The following is a 19,270-nucleotide window of genomic DNA, read 5'->3' as shown; positions in this document are numbered from 1 at the left end:
TACCTGGGTGTGTTTTGCCTAATTTGGGCTGCTCTGACCCATGAATCTCTTTCACCCAAACCCAAGCCATCCGCCTGATCACCCACTATTTTGTATGTGCAATCAAAATTTTGACAAGCTTTCCTTGCTGCCTCAGTGCAAGACCAGTGTTTGGGTCCAGTTTGCCCTGTTTTGCGGTGTCAGCACAGTCCGATCTAGATTACTGAAGGTTTCTGCAAACTGTGTCCACAGGTACCTGGCAAGTGCAGTGGGTGCTGTTCTTTTCACTGTCTACACTTATTTAATCACTCCATTGGGTTTCCCCTACTGGCTCCTACAGCAATTAGGATTGCTGTTTTCATGGCCTGTGGCTCCCGTCCTCCCACATTCTAACTGGATGAGGCAGAATGAATTGCAGGATCTGGGCACGTTGATGTTAATTTTACCTCCTTGACATTGTTGGGCCTGTGGAGAAGCCTTTGGTGGTGCTATCGAGAACAGCTCTGAGTCAGGAATCTCACTTCAGACACTGTGAAGGGACGAAGTCAACACAGGACTGAGGATGTTGTACTGAAATGCATGCAGTATACAAAACAAGGTAAATGACCTTGTCGTGCAGGTTGAAACCGGCAGATATGTGGGTATCACAGGGACATGGTTGCAGGGGATCAAGGCTGGGAACTAAATACCCAAGGATATGCATCCTGTCAAAAGGATAGGCAGTGGGTTGGGTTTGCCTTGTTAATAAGAAATTAAATTGATAGCAAGAAGTGTTATTGAGGCACCAAGGCATAGAATCAGTTAAAGAGTTGAGGAACTGCAAAGTTAGAAGACCCTGATGGAAGTTATGTACAGGCCTTCTAGCAGTAGAAAATAATTCAAGAGCTAAGAAAGGCACTATTACAATAATTGTGGGCAAACTTAGAAATCCCACAACACCAAATTATAGTCCAACACATATATATGGTAGTATAAGCTATCGGAGCATTGCTGCTTTGTTAGGTAGCTACTTGACAAAGGAGCCACACTATTGAAAGCTTGTACTTGCAAATAAATATGTTGGACTATAACCTGGTGTGGAATTTTTAACTTTGCCCAACACCAGCACCTCCACATGATGAATAGTTGTGGGGGAACCTCAATGTGCAGGTGGACTGGGAAAATCAGCTTGGTCGTGGATCTCGAGGAAAGGAGTTTATGGAATGTCCACAAGATGGGTTATTCCCCACCGGGGGACGGGCAATTCTGGATTTGACGTGTAAAGAGGCAGATATGGTTCAGGAGTTTAAGTGAAGGAATCACGGGGGCAGTGACCATATTATGATGTAAATCACCCTGCAGTTTGAGAGGCAGATGCCTTAATAATATGTAATGGTATTATTCTTGGGTAAAGGTATCTAAAAGGTAAGAGAGCGGCAGGAGTGGACATTGGACGACTGGAAAAAGAGGCTGGAGAAGTAGTAATGGGAAACAAAGAAATGGCAGAGGAACTGAATAGTCACTTTGCATCAGTTTTCATAGTGAAAATCATTAACAGCATACCAGAATTTTGAGAGTTGGGGCAGAGGTGAGTGTAGTGGCCACCACTGAGGACAAGGTGTTGGGGAAGATGAAAGTTCTGTAGGTGGGTAAATCACCCGGACTGGATGGACTGCACCCTAGAGTTCTGAAGAAGATAGCTGAGAAGATTGTAGAGGCATTGACGGTGATTTTCCAATAGTCTCTGGAGTCAGGGAGGGTGCCAGAGCACTGGGAAGTGACTAATGCAACATTCCTGTTTAAGGACGTAGAGAGACAGAAGACAACTATACGCTGATTAACCTAACCTTGGTTGTTCTTAAGATTTTAGAGTCCATTTTTAAGGATGTGTACTTGGAAGTGCATGGTTAAAATAGGTCGAGTCAGCATAGCTTCGTCAAGTGGAGGTAATGTCTGACAAATCTGTTCGAATTCTTTTAAGGAAGTAATGAGCAAGTTAAAGGACAGTCAGTGGAAATGATCTATTTGGAATTCCAGAAGGCATGTGACAAGATGCCTCACAGGCGGCTGCTAAATAAGAGCCCCTGTGTTAGTGGCAAGGTGCTGGCATGGATAGAGGATTGGCTGTCTGACAGAATGCAGAGTGTGGGATCAAGGGGTCTTTTTCAGGATGGCAGTCTGTGACTAGTGGAGTTCTATAGGGTTCAGTGTTGAGATCGCAATTATATATGTTATGCATTAATGATCTGGGTGAAGGAACTGAGGGCATTGTTGCAATGTTTGCAGAAAGCACAAAGACCGGTGGAGGGACAGGTAGTGCTGAGGAATTGGAGGAGATCCAGTAGAACTTGGACAGGATAGGAGAATAGACCAAGAAGTGACAGATGAAATACAGTGGGAAAGTGTGAGGTCATGCATGTTGGGATGAAGAATAGAGTTGTAGACCATTTTCTAAATGAGGAATGGCTTTTGAAATCTGAAGCTCAAGGGGATTTGGGAGTCCTAGTGCAGGATTCTCTTGAGGTTAATGTGCAGGTTCATTTGGCAGTTAAGGCAACTGAAATGTTAGCATTCATTTCAAGGGGGGGGGGGTTGAATACAAGAGCAGAGGTGTGTTACTGAGGCTGTACCAGGGTCTAGTCAGTCCACATTTGGAATATTGTTGAGCAGTCCCATATCTAAGGAACAATGTATTGGCATTGGGGAGGGTCCAGAAAAGGTTTCCAAGAATGATTCCAGGGTTGAAGGGCTTGTCATAAGAGGATTGGTTGACAACTCTGGATCTGTACTCAAATGGAGTTCAGATGATGAGGGGAGATCTCATTGAAACTTAACAGAATACTGAGAGTGGACATGGAGAAAATATCTACACTAGTAGGAGAGACGAGGACCCAAGGGCACAGCCTCAGATTTAAGGGACGACTCTTTGGAACCGAGGTGAGAAGGAATTTGATCAGTCAGATATTGTGTGGAACTCATTGCTGGAGAAGTGGAGGCCAAGTCATTGATTGTACTTAAGACAGAGATAGGTTCTTGATTAGTAAGATGATCAAGGGTTATAGAGGGAAAGCTGTGATCAAATGGCAGAGTAGACTGGGTGAGCTGAATGGCCAAATTCCTTTCCTTTCTCTTATGGTCAATTGTATGGTTTTTTTTACTGTCTACCAATCGCGGCTCTGTAAACAGGGTTGTGTAAGTAATTGAGTTATTGTTGTGGCCATCCTAACAGGTTGTGGTCAGTGGATTCGTCAAGGCAGTATGGGATCCTCAGGATGCTGAAGGATCTACTGCCTCCAGAAAGGGAGGTGGGGGTCCCCAATCTTCACCACTTTTGGCGTTTCTTCCATTTCCTCTCAGTCTATCCGATTATAGTTGTCTCCATTTGATTCTGTTGTCTCAAATGACCACATCATTCCCCTTTGCACGGAAAGTTGCGACTTGAATTTTTCAATCTCACGATGGCATTTTACATCGCCCATAGCATGAACTGTTTTCTTTGTCTTGCTGGTGCATAACTCTGAGTGCAGGCGGTAGGTTTTTGTATTTCTCAGTCAGCTCGTCCACAACCTTTTTGGGCTGTCGTTAAAGTACCTACTCAAGGCAGCTCTGGGAATCCCTAATGGACTTGACCTGTAAGCCTCTCTTGGTTCGTCCCAGAGATTGTACTCTGTGATAGTCTGGAATATAAAACTCTTACAGTTTAGTTTAAGTTAATAACTTTATTTTATTACCAATGGCATCCATGTTAGACTTTAACATAGATACCTACAAGCCAGGCTTGAGCTAAGGTTTTAAAACCATTAGCAGAATAGCGGCATCAGCTCTTACCCCTAAGAGCTCTCTCAGGCTACTCCCCTTATTGCTGCAAACAAGCTGTCTTTATGCAGAAATTGGTACTGAGATTACAAAAAAACCACATGTCCTTGATCAGATAAGCAGCAATAAAATGGCAAAAGTTTGGAGAGGAATAGAAACTAATTGACCAGTCTGAGCACACTTGACTAATTAAGTTACATGCACATGAAAGTTGGACACCCTGATCAAGCCAGAGCTTCCCTTTTAACAGTACATCATAACGAGAGATAAGTCTAAACTATGTGGCAAAGGTTATAAGGTAACCTCGCTCAGCTAACATGCCCAGTACTATTGTTTTACAACATGGCTGTTTTTTAAAAAAATCATCTTAGATTCCCAAAATGCAAATCAAATTTGTAACATTCCCGGATCTCGAGCTCCAGTCAACAACACACAAACATTCAATCCATGACGAGCAAGTATACATTCAAATCAGACCACAAAGAGTTAACCATTCCATCAGCTTCCGTCCTGTCACTCCCTCTCTCGCGAATGAACATCTGTCAACTTACTATCTCAGTTTCAGCCTTTGTGTTTTTCTAGCTTGTAAGGGTAATGAGACATTCACATTCCAGAAAAGTCAAGATTAGGGAGCTGAGCTTCATAAGTTCAAATCTGCTTAGTGTGGTATACATGAAAATGTATCACGATTGTTCTGTTACGTGCATGTTCCACTCAGCTTATTAAATTACAAGTTCTTTTCCTATTGGGTATGCGTTTGTTAAGAGTCTTCAATATAAACCAGAAATTTAGTTATTCAACATCCAACTGTAAAATAGGCACAGCTTCCTGTCTTCGGGGTCAAAAGGAAGTACTGCCACACATTCCACAAGTGAACAAATGTTATCACCTTATTTCCACTGATCCATTGACACGAAGAACAGATATCCTTACTTCTTCTGAACAAAGGTGGACAAAGGGACACAATTTGAATTGTAGTTCAATTGATTTTATTAACAAAATAAAAGGGGTGGCATGGTGGCTCAGTGGTTAGCACTGTTGCCTCACAGCACCAGGGACCCAGGTTTGATTCCATTCTTGGGTGACTGTCTGTGTGGAGTTTGCACATTCTCCTCGTGTCTGCATGGGTTTCCTCTGGGTACTCCGGTTTCCTCCCACAGTCCAAAGATGTGCAGGTCTGGTAAATTAGCCTTGCTAAATTGCCCGCAGTGTTAGATGCATTAGTCAGAGAGAAATGGGTCTGGGTGGGTTACTCTTCGGAGGGTTGGTCTGGATTTGTTGGGCCGAAGGGCCTGTTACCATACTGTAGAGAATCTAATCGAAAATATTCCTTATTAAAAATGCCATATGAGCAGTTCCCAAATTCCCACAATATTTACACTCTATCGCGTTCAATCCATCTGAGAAAGGATATTACTCGTAATGATCCAGATGTTTGAGCTGGGATGTTGGAATCTCCTTCCCGTCTGACGTAGGGCTGGCTTTCTTCCACGAAAGTGGGTCTCTTAGGTCAAGATGGATCTTCTCCTGAGTCATCTTAGGTTGCCGCATAGTCTTCCGCAATGAGTCTTCACTGAGTGGGTGACTTCCTGGTGTGATTTTTTTTTAAAACTTCCCTCACTCTGCACTGTGACCTTTGGCCAGTGGGTTGTTCAAAGCATCAAATGAGGTCACACTGACACCTTTCATTGTTACTATGGTATAATTGCATGTCCTCGGGCACTGGCTAGAAGTCAAGGTGCTAGAAAGTCTGACTGATATGCTTCCAATACACAACCTTGGCTAGTTGTAACTGGTTTCCCCGAACCTTTATGACCTCTTCAACCTGGGCTACCACTGTTCTCTGTTACCGACGGCAGCTGTTTTTCTTACTCATTTGCAGGATGAGGGTATTGCTGACTAAAGGAGATTTGTGAATGAGAAGGATGTTTTCCAACAATTGACAATGGATTCATCATTAGACTCTTAATACCAGATTTCTTAAAATTTATATTCTTCATCTGTCATGTCAGGGCACAAACCCAGTTCCCCAGGACATTACCTGGCCCTCTGAATTAACAGTCGAGAGATAATGCCACTAGGTCAACTGCTCCCATTTATGATTTGGAGATGCTGGTGTTGGACTGGGGTGTACAAAGTTAAAAATCGCACATTGTTAACAGCTAATCACCATTGTTAACAGCTAACCCGAGAATGCAACTTTAAAAAAAAGGTTTTATGATTTACACGTGAAAGAAGTGAAACTATCACTGTATTCTAACAGATGAAAGGCTTAACAGACAATCAATTTTTCAATGTATAATTTCAGTTACATCACACTGCAAATTTTTGCTATAAATTCTGTGTTACGATCGAGTCTTCCACTATCATCTGATGAAGGAGCGTCGCTCCGAAAGCTAGTGTGCTTCCGATTAAACCTGTTGGACTATAACCTGGTGTTGTGTGATTTTTAACTTTGCTCCCATTTAGTTTAGTTTGGCCAATTTTCTGTCAGGCCTGATTTCTCTGGCTCTGGGTCAGTTTAGAATATCCAATTTTGGGGCTGTGATCGCTTGACCACATTCCCAATGGATGTTTGTGCCAAGACCAAAGGGTGGGAAGAATCACCTGAAGTGGACCTTATTGGACTTTATAAAGATGAAGGATGGGTCAATATTGGAAGAATAGTTCCTATAAATAGGATAGAATAATATTCTGAGTGAGAGGCTGAGTCATAGAGATGTACAGCACGGAAATGGACCCTTTGATTCAACTTGTCCATGCCAATCTGATATCCCAACCCAATCTAGTCCCATTTGCCAGGTGATAATGCTGAAACAGCTGTCACAGTGACTGAGGAAAAGGACAGCATGGACTGAAGCAAAAACTTGTATTCTGTAAGAAGACTTGCATAACCATCCTTTAGTGATATAATTCATTTAATAGAGGTAAGTGGAGTTACAAAAGGTCAGTCAAAATGAGAATCAATCTGCCAGGTAATGAAGACTGGGATAGATTGGATATGATTGAGCCACTGTTTAAGGAAAAGTCTTCTCTCCATTAAAGATCTGCAACAAAGGCAGGCACAGCCAACAATATACATATCCATGAACAAATAAAAAGAACCAGAGAAGACCTTTCTTCATGAAGAATGAAGGAATGTTGAGAGGCTGAATATCAAATATTAAAAAGGGATCATTAGAAACTAGAGAACCTGAAATTGGAAAAGGAACAGAGTATATCACTAGAATCATGGATAGTAGTGAGTGAAGACTTATTGATAAGACAAAAAAAGAATAGAGGTAAAAAATTAGATAGGGTGAAAGGGAATTTCTTGGGGCATGTTGACCAGAAGGAGAAATCATCAGAAAGTTAATAGCATCAGCCAGGTCCATCTGGCATCTAACTCTTCAGAGTTGGTTGTTCTATCGAACATTTCTCCAGGTGTAAGGTTCAGCTCAATTCTAGGGAAACTCTTACCTTCACACCTTGTCATACTGTGCATTTGAAAATAAAAAACACACACAGTCCAGCAATGAAAAACACTGGGGTTTGTCAACAATTATAAATGTATTGTTTATTTCCTTTCCTCCTTTATATTTAGTTTTATTCTGTCAGGTTTTATGTTAAAACTGGTATTTCCTGTAGATTTGATTTTTTAAAAAAAAGAGTTGTATTCATATGGTGCTTTCCGTGACCACCAGATGTCTCAAAGCAACAGTGAGAAACCAAGATGGCTACTAAAAGGATAATCAATGATTAATCTAAAATTATGCCTGTTGATACCTCCGCTCCCCCCTCTGCTTAACCGCATTTCAGTTATGCTCTTTTCTGCACGTGCACGGTTCCTTTGCATATGGTGTAAGGAGCATTTTCTTTGGCTAGAATATGGATATGAGTTTGCAAATATGAATGTAACATCTTATGTATGACAGAGAATTGCATAGTCTATGCACAATTTTTACGTATGTATTTGTACATGTATTGTCCCTTTTATGACACTGTTATACCGGATTAGAATGCTCAGCGGATAACTTGCCATTTTATGTAGCACCACAAATTATTGTAGGCATTGGTTCAAATGTATTTGCATCCTTAAATTCTTTGGAAACTATTGAGTGCATTTATCTTTTTTAAAAAATCCTTTCCAGTTTGGTTTTGCTCCCATTTTTCATTTGTGTACAAAACCTTTCGTTCTGAATAACGTACCTGTGCCCATTTGTGGATTTGTCTGTCCCTGGTGCATGTTTAAAATAAATTTGAATTATTGCTATAAAATGGAATTTAAGGCCTAGCTTCAAATGAAAAAAAAACAAAAGTCTCAAATACTAAATTAAATGGCATGTTGAAAGGGGTAGTAATTTATTTTCTGTCTGCAGCTGAGTAGAAAATTGTCTGGCTGTGAATGACAGTTTTGTTATCCAGAAAAGTCTGTATCCTGTGTAAATTCAAACAGAGCTGCCTAATGACAGCTGAAATCAAATATACAAAAATAGACTTGCTGAGATGCAGAATTAGTTTTGCAATGAAAAATAAATCTATAAAGCTGAGTACCATCTATTTTCAGTACATGATTTTCTATTTATATAATTTTGGTCTAAATTTCTTAACTCCATTTCTTAAGTATTTTTGATTTTACCAGCCACTGGTAAAAGTCTCAAGTTTATCACAGTGACACCAGTTTGCCTGCAGTAGGCAGGACTGTGTATTTTTTCCTTCAGTTTTGTTTCAGCAATTTTACTTATTAAAAGGGGTGGAATGATTTCAGAGCTGAGAGACACCCAAGTAAGCCCTGTGCCTCTGTTAGACTGTTTGATTACATTGTAAAAAGTGGTTCCTTGCCCTTGTATACTTATCTTAGCAAAGTAACATTATAGTAATTTACTGTTGCAATGTTTGCACATTATCTATCACCATTGTGTGTTAGGACTTGTCAATTAAAGGCTGTCTTTAATCCATTGCATCTGCCAAAGTGTGGCTGAATGGTGCTGTAAGCCTTGATTCCAATCAATTTGTGTATAAATCTTACTACTGCAACCTTTCTGGTGTTTGATTCATCTTCAATTGTTAAGTAAACAACAACTTGTATCTATGTACTCCTTTCTTAAAAAATTATTTCCCATGATGATTCACAGGAATGCTTTAAAATGAAATTTCACTTTTGACGTACAAGGCATTATTAGGGAAGATGGCTAAAAGTGTGGTCTGTTTTTTGGTGCATTTTGGAGGAAGAGGGAGAGAGAGGTTGGGGGGGGAGGGGGAGCGGGAGAGTGTTTAAGGAAGGAATTCCAGAGTTGAAGACTCAGCCATCAATGGTGGAGCAACTAAAATTTGGTGATGTTCAAGTACCTATGAATAGGTGAGACTGGATTAATTTAGGATATCTGGTCAGCATGGACAAGCTGGACCAAAGGATCTGTTTCAGTGTTGTACATCTCTGACTGTATGAGATAGTTATCCATGATATTCTGGCCAGTGTTTATCCCCTAACCAACAATAAAAAACAGATGATCTGATCATCACACTGCTGACCGGAGGAATCTGTAAGGCACAAATTGCTTCATACAACAGTGACTACACTTCATATGTGCTTCATTGGCTGTGAAATGCTTTCAGCTGTCCGGTTGTGACTGGTACATAGCAATCATTGCACTCTTGGTAAAATTCAGTGGTACTAGGCCATCCTGACTGCAAAAATGTTCCGCTCTGCAAGAACAACTTAGATTGCCCATTCACACCCCACCACATAGCACTAGAAGACTTCTTTCATCTGTTAATTGTCCAGTTCCCTTTTGAAAGCTAACATTAAATTTATCTCCATCATAGTCTTAACATTCCAGATGCCAACAACTCACTGTGTTCCTTTGAAAAACTTAAATCAGTGTCGTCTTTCACCAATGGGAATGGCATTACTCTGTGTCATACTCTTGTGATTTTGAACACTACTGTCAAGTCTCTTCCCAGCTTTTTCCAAGAAAAACAGCTAAGATTCTCCAATCCATCCACCTACCTGATGTTCTTCTTCCCTTTAATTTTTCTCTAAATATTTTCTGAGCCCTCTCTTGTTTTATAAAGGTTCACTATAGCACTTTTGCTTGCAGTCTATTCTGCTATTTATTGAAGCGAAATGAGAGAACAGATTCTCATTATTTATTAACCACTTTCTTAAGCTGTCCAGTCATCTTCAGTGCCTACTGCACACTCACTTTGGTTCACCTGGTCCCATGCCCCGTTAGGCTTGTATCCTTTGTCTCGTATTACTCTCCTTTTTGTTTGTATCAAAATGTATCAATTCAATTTTTTAGATTAGATTCCCTACAGTATGGGAACAGGCCCTTTGCCCCAAACAAGTCCACACCAACCCTCTGAAGAATAACCCACCTGGAGCCATTCCCCTACTCTATATTTACCTCTGACTAACACACCTAACACTATGGGCAATTTAGCATGGCCAATTCACCTAACCTCGTCTTTGGATTGTGGGAGGAAACTGGAGCACCTGGAGGAAACACACACAGACACTGGGAGAGTGTGCAAACTCCACACAGACAGTTGCTTGGGGTGTTGTGAGGCAGCAGTGCTAACCACTCAGCAGCATGCCGCCCCTTTCTTTGCAGTAAATTTCATCTACCACATATTAACTCATTTATTGGCTGATCCTTGTTCTCCTGAATTCTTTGCAGAGTAATGAGCAGGTTAGTCCAAGAACAGTCAATAGATGTTATCTATCTGGACTTCCAGAAGGCTTCTGATAAGGTGCCACACAGGAGACTGCTGAGTAAGTTAGAGGCCATGAATTGAAGATTGGTTGTCTGATAGAAGGCAGAGAGTGGAGATAAGAGGATCCTTTTCAGGATGGAAGCAGGTCACTAGTGGTGTTCCACAAGGATCGGTGTAGGGACCACAACTTTTAACTTTATACATTAATGATCTGGATGAAGGAACTGATGACATTCTGGCTAGGTTTGCAGATGATACAAAGATAGGTAGCAGGGCAGGTACTATTGAGGAGGCGGGGAGGTTGCAGAAAAATTTAGACCAGTTAGGAAAGTGGGCAAAGAAGTGGCAGATGAAATACAACATGGGAAAGTGTGAGGTTGTGCAATTTGGGAGGAAGAATAGAGGCATGGACTATTTTCTAAATCAGGAAACAATTCAGAAGTCTTAAGTACAGAGGGGCTTGGGAGTCTTCATCCAGGTTTCTCTTCAGGTAAACTTGCAGGTTCAGTCAGTAGTTAGGAAGGCAATGTTGTCAATTATCTTGAGAGGACTAGAATTTAAGCAGGGATGTACTTCTGAGGCTTTATTAGGGTCTGGTCAGACCACATTTTGGGTATTGTGAGCAATTTTGGACCCCATACCTCAGGAAAGAGGTACTGGCCCAGGAGCAGGTCCAGAGGAGGATCATACAAATGATCCTAGGATTGAAAGGCTTAGCATATGAGGAATATTCGAGGAGTCTGGGACTATATTCGATGGAGTTTAGAAGGATGAGGGGGGATCTGTTGAAATTTTCAGAATAATTAATGGCCTGGACAGAGTAGACATTGGAAAGATGTTTACACTGGCGGGAGGGACGAGGACCTGAGGACACAGCCTTAAGATTAAAGTGAAGACCAGTTAGAACAGAGATCAGGAGAAACTTCTTTAGCCAGAGAGTGGTGAATCTGTGGAATTCATTGCCACAGAAGGTTGTGGAGGTCAGGTCATTGAGTATATTTAAGACAGAGATAGAGAAGTTCTTGATCGCCAAGGGAATCAAAGGTTACGGGGAGAAAGCAGGAAAATGGAGTTAAAAAAACCTATCAGCCATGATTGACAATAGACAATAGGTGCAGGAGAAGGCCATTCAGCCCTTCGGGCCTGCACCGCCATTCAATATAATCATGGCTGATCATTCCTAATCAGTATCCTGTTCCTGCCTTATCTCCATAACCCTTGATTCCACTATCTTTGAGAGCTCTATCCAACTCCTTCTTAAATGAATCCAGAGAGTGGGCCTCCACTGCCCTCTGGGGCAGAGCATTCCACACAGCCACCACTCTCTGGGTGAAGAAGTTTCTCCTGAGCTCTGTCCTAAATGGTCTACCCCGTATTTTTAAGCTGTGTCCTCTGGTTCGGCACTCACCCATCAGTGGAAATATGTTTCCTACTGCCAGAGTGTCCAATCCTTTCATAATCTTATACGTCTCAATCAGATCCCCTCTCAATCTTCGAAACTCAAGGGTATACAAGCCCAGTCGCTTCAGTCTTTCAGTGTAAGGTAATCCTGCCATTCCAGGAATTGACCTCGTGAGCCTAAGCTGCACTCCCTCAATAGCCAGAATGTCTTTTCTCAAATTTGGAGACCAGAACTGCACACAGTACTCCAGATGTGGTCTCACTAGGGCCCTGTACAGCTCCATAAGCACCTCTTTGCTTCTATACTCAATTCCTCTTGTTATGAAGGCCAGCATGCTATTAGCCTTCTTCACTACCTGCTGTACCTGCATGCTTGCCTTCATTGACTGGTGTACAAGAACACCCAGATCTCTCTGTACTGCCCCTTTACATAAATTGATTCCATTGAGGTAGTAGTCTGCCTTCCTGTTCTTGCTACCAAAGTGGATAACCATACATTTATCCACATTAAACTGCATCTGCCATGCATCTGCCCACTCACCTAACTTGTCCAGGTCACCCTGTAATCTCCTAACATCCTCATCACTTTTCACCCTGCCGCCCAGCTTTGTATCATCAGCAAATTTGCTAATGTTATTGCTGATACCATCTTCTATATCATTAACATATATTGTAAAAAGCTGTGGTCCCAGCACGGATCCCTGCGGTACCCCACTGGTCACTGCCTGCCATTCCGAAATGGAGCCGTTTATCACTACCCTTTGTTTCCTATTAGCCAACCAATTTTCAATCCAATCTAGTACTTTGCCCCCAATACCATGCGCCCTAATTTTACTCACTAACCTGTGTGGGACTTTATCAAAAGCTTTCTGAAAGTCCAGGTACACTACATCTACTGGATTTCCCTCGTCCAACTTCATAGTTACATCCTCAAAAAATTCAAGAAGATTAGTCAAGCATGATTTCCCCTTCATAAATCCATGCTGACTCTGTCCTATCCTGTTACTACTATCCAGATGTGCAGTAATTTCATCCTTTATAATAGACTCCAGCATCTTTCCCACAACTGAGGTCAGACTAACTGGTCTATAATTGCCTGCTTTCTCTCGCCCACCTTTCTTAAAAAGTGGTATAACATTAGCCACCCTCCAATCCTCAGGAACCGACCCCGAATCTATTGAACTCTAGAAAATAATCACCAACGCATCCACGATTTCCCGAGCCACCTCCTTCAGTACCCTGGGATACAGACCATCAGGCCCTGGAGACCTATCAACCTTCAGACCTAACAGTCTCTCCAACACCAAATCCTGGCAAATATAAATTCCCTTAAGTTCAGGTCCTTCAGCCACTGTTACCTCAGGGAGATTGCTTGTGTCTTCCCCAGTGAACACAGATCTGAAGTACCCATTTAATTCCTCTGCCATTTCTTTGTTCCTAGTAATATATTCCCCTGTTTCTGTCTTCAAGGGCCTAATTTTTGTCCTAACCATTTTTTTGCCTTGCACATACCTAAAAAAGCTTTTACTATCCTCCTTAATATTCTTGGTCAGTTTACCTTCGTACCTCATTTTTCCTCTGCGTATTTCCTTCTTAGTAATCCTCTGTTGCTCTTTAAAAGCTTCCCCGTCCTCAGTTTTCCCACTTATCTTAGCTATGTTATACTTTTTCTCTTTTAACTTTATATGTTTCTTTACTTCCCTCGTCAGCCACGGCCGCCTATGCCTCCTCCTGGGATCTTTCATCATTTTAGGAATGAACTGATCCTGCAACTTCTGCATTATACACAGAAATATCCACCATTGTTCCTCCACAGTCATCCCTGCTAAGGTATTGCACCATTGAACTTTGGCCAGCTCCTCCCTCATAGCTCCATAATTCCCTTTATTCAACAGAAGTACTGTCACTTCCGACTGTACCCTCTCCCTCTCAAATTGAGTGATGGAGCAGACTTGATGGGCCAAATGGCCTAATTTCTGCTGCTATGTCTTGAATATGAGAATATGTTGAATATGAGAATATGTTGAATATGAGAATGATGGGTTATTACTGATTGTAACTGCAGATATGTATGCTGGTCAATAAGAATGAAAATGTCCTTTAGCCTGGCCGATCGTAGTTAAGCTGTGGATAGCATTAATTTGGAATGACAAAAGATTTTCAGTTCTGGAGAGATGCCACTGGACTTGAAACATTAACTCTGCTTTCACTCCACAAATGCTGCCAAACTTGTTGAGTTTCTCCCAGTAATTTCTGTTTTTGTTGCAAAAGGTTTTCAAAATTGGTAACCACATTGAACTGAGTCAACATTTTCAGCATGTCAATATTAGTGCTAAAGTTGGAGTCAATGGAACGTAATTTATGTACTTTGCAAGATTGCATTTTATAATGGATGTAATTGCTAAAATCATGACTGCAATCTTATTCCAGATTATTGTAAAAGAGGTTTTAGCATTTGGAACATTTTTACTGACCAGTGCTTTCATTTGTTTTAGAATTATTTATTTACCTTTTCTCTTAAACTCCTTGCAAAAGGAAATAGGTGGATTCAGCAATTAATTTTGTAAAGCACTTGTCACCCTGATTACGAAACGCGGTCACCATCATTTTGGTAAAAATGGGGACACAGTCTTTCCTCACTCCCACCGACCTCAACAAACACAATAATCTGGTGTGTTGGACAACTCCTCAGAAAGAAATGGAGGTGGGAGGACAATTAGAGACTGACTATAACATTGTACTCCTAGAAAATAAATCTGCAACTTAAAAAAAAATCAAACCTATGTGAAAGTGGCGCATTTTGATATGCTGAGCTGGGGAGCTCCATGTTCTACTCTTCATACCTAAACACTTTTTCATGTCACTTTTCCCTTTCATAAAACATTTCTTTTGACCAGGTGTTTTGTCACCCTGATATTATCTCTTGTTCCTTTTGTATGCATTCATTCCATTACACCTCCAAAATACCTTTGGATGATCTTCTACACATTGAACTCATCATGTAAATATGTGCTTTGTAAAATGCCATACCAGGTAACTGAGTTTATTCAAGGAGGCTTTCAATCTGGGAGAATAGCAAGGAATAATTTAACTGTTACAACTTCTAAATTGGGAGGTCCACAGTATAATCAAATAACCTAGTTAAGGGTGGGAATTACTGTGTAGTGGTTGGGGATAGAAGGTTCAAGTCCAGCCTGCCCCTCACTGGAGGATAGTAAATCTTTTACATCTGCCAAGCAAAATAACTTCTGCAGCTGTCTCCTATTTAGCATTTATTTTTGGCAGTCAGTGCTCCAGTACATTATCCTGATTGCAGTACCTTCACCATTTGTCAGCATGTGGGACATAACACCCACAGTAGTAAATGGTCAACCATTTGTCTAAGTTATTACAGTAAGTGCTAAATATTTCAAAAGTAGGTGGATTCAGAAATGTTGAAGTCTACATTATTTATGTTCTCTTTAAATCATATGTATGGATACAACAGCTAAAGTTTGAGGCATATTTTTAATTTCATTTATGGACTTAATGATTTTCAAACTTGATGGTTGGTGACGTCTTTTTTTCACTTGGAAACTAAAAGCAAAACTTCCAGTTTTTTGCTCAATGAAAGCTTAACAAGAATCACCAAAAGCCAAAAGATGTAGGTTGAAATGAAATGAGAGAATAGCTGACATGGATTAGAAGTTGATAGGCTCTTGATGACCAGATTGGCCACAATGGGCTGAAAGGCCTCATTTGATGTTGAATTACCCACTGGCTATGTAGGATGGTTAGATAAGTTGGCTGGACAGCTGGTGCATAATATAGACTAACATTGACAGTGCAGATTCATTTTCTACACTGTGAAGGTCCTGTCTTCTTATCCATGCACCTTCACTGAGGGATAGTGATGATGATCTTTCCCCCTCTCTCTCTCGGATCAGAGAACAGCCTCTGGGATAATGACAACTTCACTTTCTTTTACTCTATGACTCAAGACTTGGAATATCCAATTTCTCCTCTAACTAAAAGATAACATTTTTACTGCTTTGTTCACCTGATCTTGGTATACAGATTAACTTAGGGACGGCTCGGTGGTTAGCACTGCTGAACCACAGCGCCAGGGACCTGAGTTCAATTCCAGCCTTGGTCGACAGTCTGCGTGGAGTTTGCATATTGTACCCATGTCTATGTGGGTTTCCTCCGGGTGCTCCGGTTTCGTCCCACAATCCAAAGATGTGCAGTTTAGGTTAATTTGCTTTGCTAAATTGCCCATAGTGTTCAGGGATGGATGCTTAGGTTAGATGCATTATTCAGGGGTAAATGTTGAATAATGGGGAATGGGTTTGGGTGGGATACTCTTCAGAGGGACGGTGTGGACTTGTTGGGCCGAAGGGTCTGTTTCCACAACGAAGGGATTCTATGATCTGTGGAATTAAGAGAAAGTGAGGACTGCATATGCTGGAGATCAGAGTCAAAATGTGCGCTGGAAAAGCACAGCAGGTCAGGCAGCATACGAGGAGCAGGAGAGTCAACATTTTGGCCATAAGCTCTTCATCAGGGATGTCGGGGCAGGGGTGCCAAGGGGGCTGAGAGGTAAATAGGATGGGTTTAGGTCTTGGGGGAAGTAGCTTGGAAGGTGATAGTGAGATGCAGGTGGGGTGTGATGGTGATAGGGCAGAGAGGAGGGTGGAGTGGATAAGTGGAAAGGAAGATAGACAGTTGGGGCAGTTCAAGAGAGCGGTGCTGAGTTAGAGGATTGGATCTGGGATGAGGTGGGGAAGGGAGGATGAGGAAACTGGTGAAATCGACATAGATGCCATGGGAGGGTCCCAAGGCGGAAGATGAGGCGTTCTTCTTCCAGGCATCGGCTGGCTTGAATTTGGTGGTGGAGGAAGACCAAGACTTGCATGTCTTTGACAGAGTGGGAAGGCGAGTTGAAGCTGTCAGCCATAGGGCAGTGAGATTGTTTTGTGCATGTGTTCCGGAACTGTTCTCTGAAACATTCCATGAGGTGGCATCCTGCCCCTCCAATGTAGAGGAAACCACATTGAGCGCAATGGACACAGTAGATGAGGTGTTTGAATGTGCAGGCAAATCTCTGCCAGATGTGGAAGGATCCTTTGGGGCCTTGGAGGTGAGGGGGGAAATGTGGGTGTGGCAAAAATGAATTATGAGCAGAAGTAAACCATTTGGCTCTTCTGCCATTCAATAGGATGAAAGCTGAACTAGTTTCAAATTCCGCATTCACCTTATCGTAGATAACCTTTAATTCCCTTGCCTAATAATAATTTATCTACCGCCACTACGGTGGCACAGTGGTTAGCACTGCTGCCTCACAGCGCCAGAGACCCAGGTTCAATTCCTGCCTCGGGCAACTGTCTGTGTGGAGTTTGCACATTCTCCCCGCGCCTGTGTGGGTTTCCTCCGGGTGCTCCGGTTTCCTCCCACAGTCCAAAGACATGCAGGTTAGGTGAATTGGCCATGCTAAATTGCCCGTAGTGTTAGGTGAAGGGGTAAATGTAGGAGAATGAGTTTGGGTGGGTTGCTCTTCGGAGGGTCGGTGTGGACTTGTTGGGCCAAAGGGCCTGTTTCCACACTGTAAGTAATCTAATCTAATCTAATAAAACCCTACTTCCACCGACTTCTGTGGCTGAGAGTTCGAAAGACTGTCAAACATCTGAATGAAAACATTTCTCTAACATCTCTTGTATTTGTTATATTTTAATCAAATGGAATCTTTCCTGAATCTAGGGGCGTTTTAAAATTAACACCAACACGTTCACTACCTCACTCGCCATCTCTCAAGAATGAAATCCATCAGAGCCCAGGGATTTGTCAGTCTGAAGCTTCATCAGTTTTCTCAGTATCTTTTCCCTAGTAATTGTAATTTCATCGAGTTACTTCCTTCCTTTCGCCAGCTGATTTTATAGTGAAGACAGAAGCAAAACTATTGCTTATTTCATCCATCATTTCCTTACTATTATTAACTCCCTATTCTCACTTTTGAGAGGACATCACTCACTTTACTTTTTTTTCCTTTTTAAAATACCCATAGAAATTTTTGCTTGCTGTTTTCTCATTTCTCACTAGCTTCCTCTCAGACACTAATTTCTTTCTCCGAATTAATCTTTTTGTCATTTTCTGCCAGTCACCTTTTGTGCAATGATGTTGTGCATGATTGAAATGTGTAAAGTTAGGAAGGGCATAAGACAGCAAAGCAACATTTCCTCTTTATGGAGGGATCAGTGGAGTGACCAGGTGACATAGATTTCAGGTCAAGGGTCAAAGGTTTAGAGGACATGAGAGGAAATTTTTTTTCACTGAGGGCAGTGGGAACCTGGAAATCACTGCCTGTAAGGGTGGCAAAGGCAGAAAGTCCCATAACATTTAAGAAGCATTTAGATATGCACTTCCAGTGCCAAGGCATATAAGGCCATGAGGCAAGTGTTGGAAAATGGGGTTAAAATAGTTAGGTAGCTGTTTTGACTAGCATGGACATGATCGTCCCAAGAACCTGTTTCTGTGGTCTCTGTGACTGACTCTACATGCTTTTTCCTTGTATTTCCTTATCGACTTCAGTTAACCAGAAATGATGGGGCCTCGCCTTTGGAATTTTTCTTCATAATAGGAATATGCTTATTCTGAGTGTTTAGAAAAGCAGCAGCAGACATTAGATTTTTCAAAAGAGTTATCCCCAAGTCTTGGAAACCAGTTTGCTCTACTGAGCTCAACTTTCATGGCCACATACTTGCCCATGCTTTAAGTTTAAAATAAGAGGTTACAAAAATGCAGAATAAAAACCGAAAGAACTGTGGATGCTGTAAATCCAAAACAGAAATTGCTGGAAAATCTCAGCAGGTCTAGCAGCATCTGAGGAGTGATATTAGTTAATGTTTCAGGTCAAGTGACCCTTACTCAGAACATTGTAGGTCATGCATTCTGAGCAAGGGTCACTTGACCTGAAATGTTATCTCTGATGTTGCCAGATGTTATGCTGCCAGACCTGTTGAGCTTTTCCAGCAATTTCTGTTTCCACCTTCAATTTTGAAGTATTTTATTAAGTATTGTGACTTATCCTAACACAGTGAGTTTTGGAGTTTTGGGCATTCCAAAAATTGAGGGTGAATGTCTCCTTGGGGTGGGGATAAAAGGGAAGCAGTCTTCACTAAATGACTATTATATTTGCAAGTAATTTGAATAGACATTTATCCAGGTGTAGTAGTGGATCAAAGCATCGAGAAAGGTAACTCTGTCCTTGTGTTGGGAATTTTTCAGGCTAATGTGTTCTTTTGACTGGTGGCCTTGAAATTATCCTCCAGGAATCCCAGAAGCATTTACTTTCCTTCTGTAAATTTTAATCCCTCCTGCATTTTCCTAGTATTCCAACAGTTTGTCTTTTGCGGGTTATTAC

The 19,270-nt window shown here is 41.6% G+C and overlaps 1 protein-coding gene across 6 annotated transcripts in view; it reads left to right on the top strand.

The window, feature by feature from the left end:
* The window catches only part of inip (ints3 and nabp interacting protein), a 39,113-nt gene that overhangs the window by 12,644 nt on the left and 7,199 nt on the right, over nucleotides 1-19,270 (top strand). The gene's annotated exons all lie outside the window — the stretch shown is intronic.

This window comes from Chiloscyllium plagiosum, unplaced genomic scaffold (assembly GCF_037043375.1).
Source record: "Chiloscyllium plagiosum isolate Xiang-an unplaced genomic scaffold, Cpla_swu_hap1 HiC_scaffold_2, whole genome shotgun sequence".
Classification (NCBI taxonomy): Eukaryota; Metazoa; Chordata; class Chondrichthyes; order Orectolobiformes; family Hemiscylliidae; genus Chiloscyllium; species Chiloscyllium plagiosum.
This window is presented reverse-complemented; position numbering and strand designations above follow the sequence as displayed.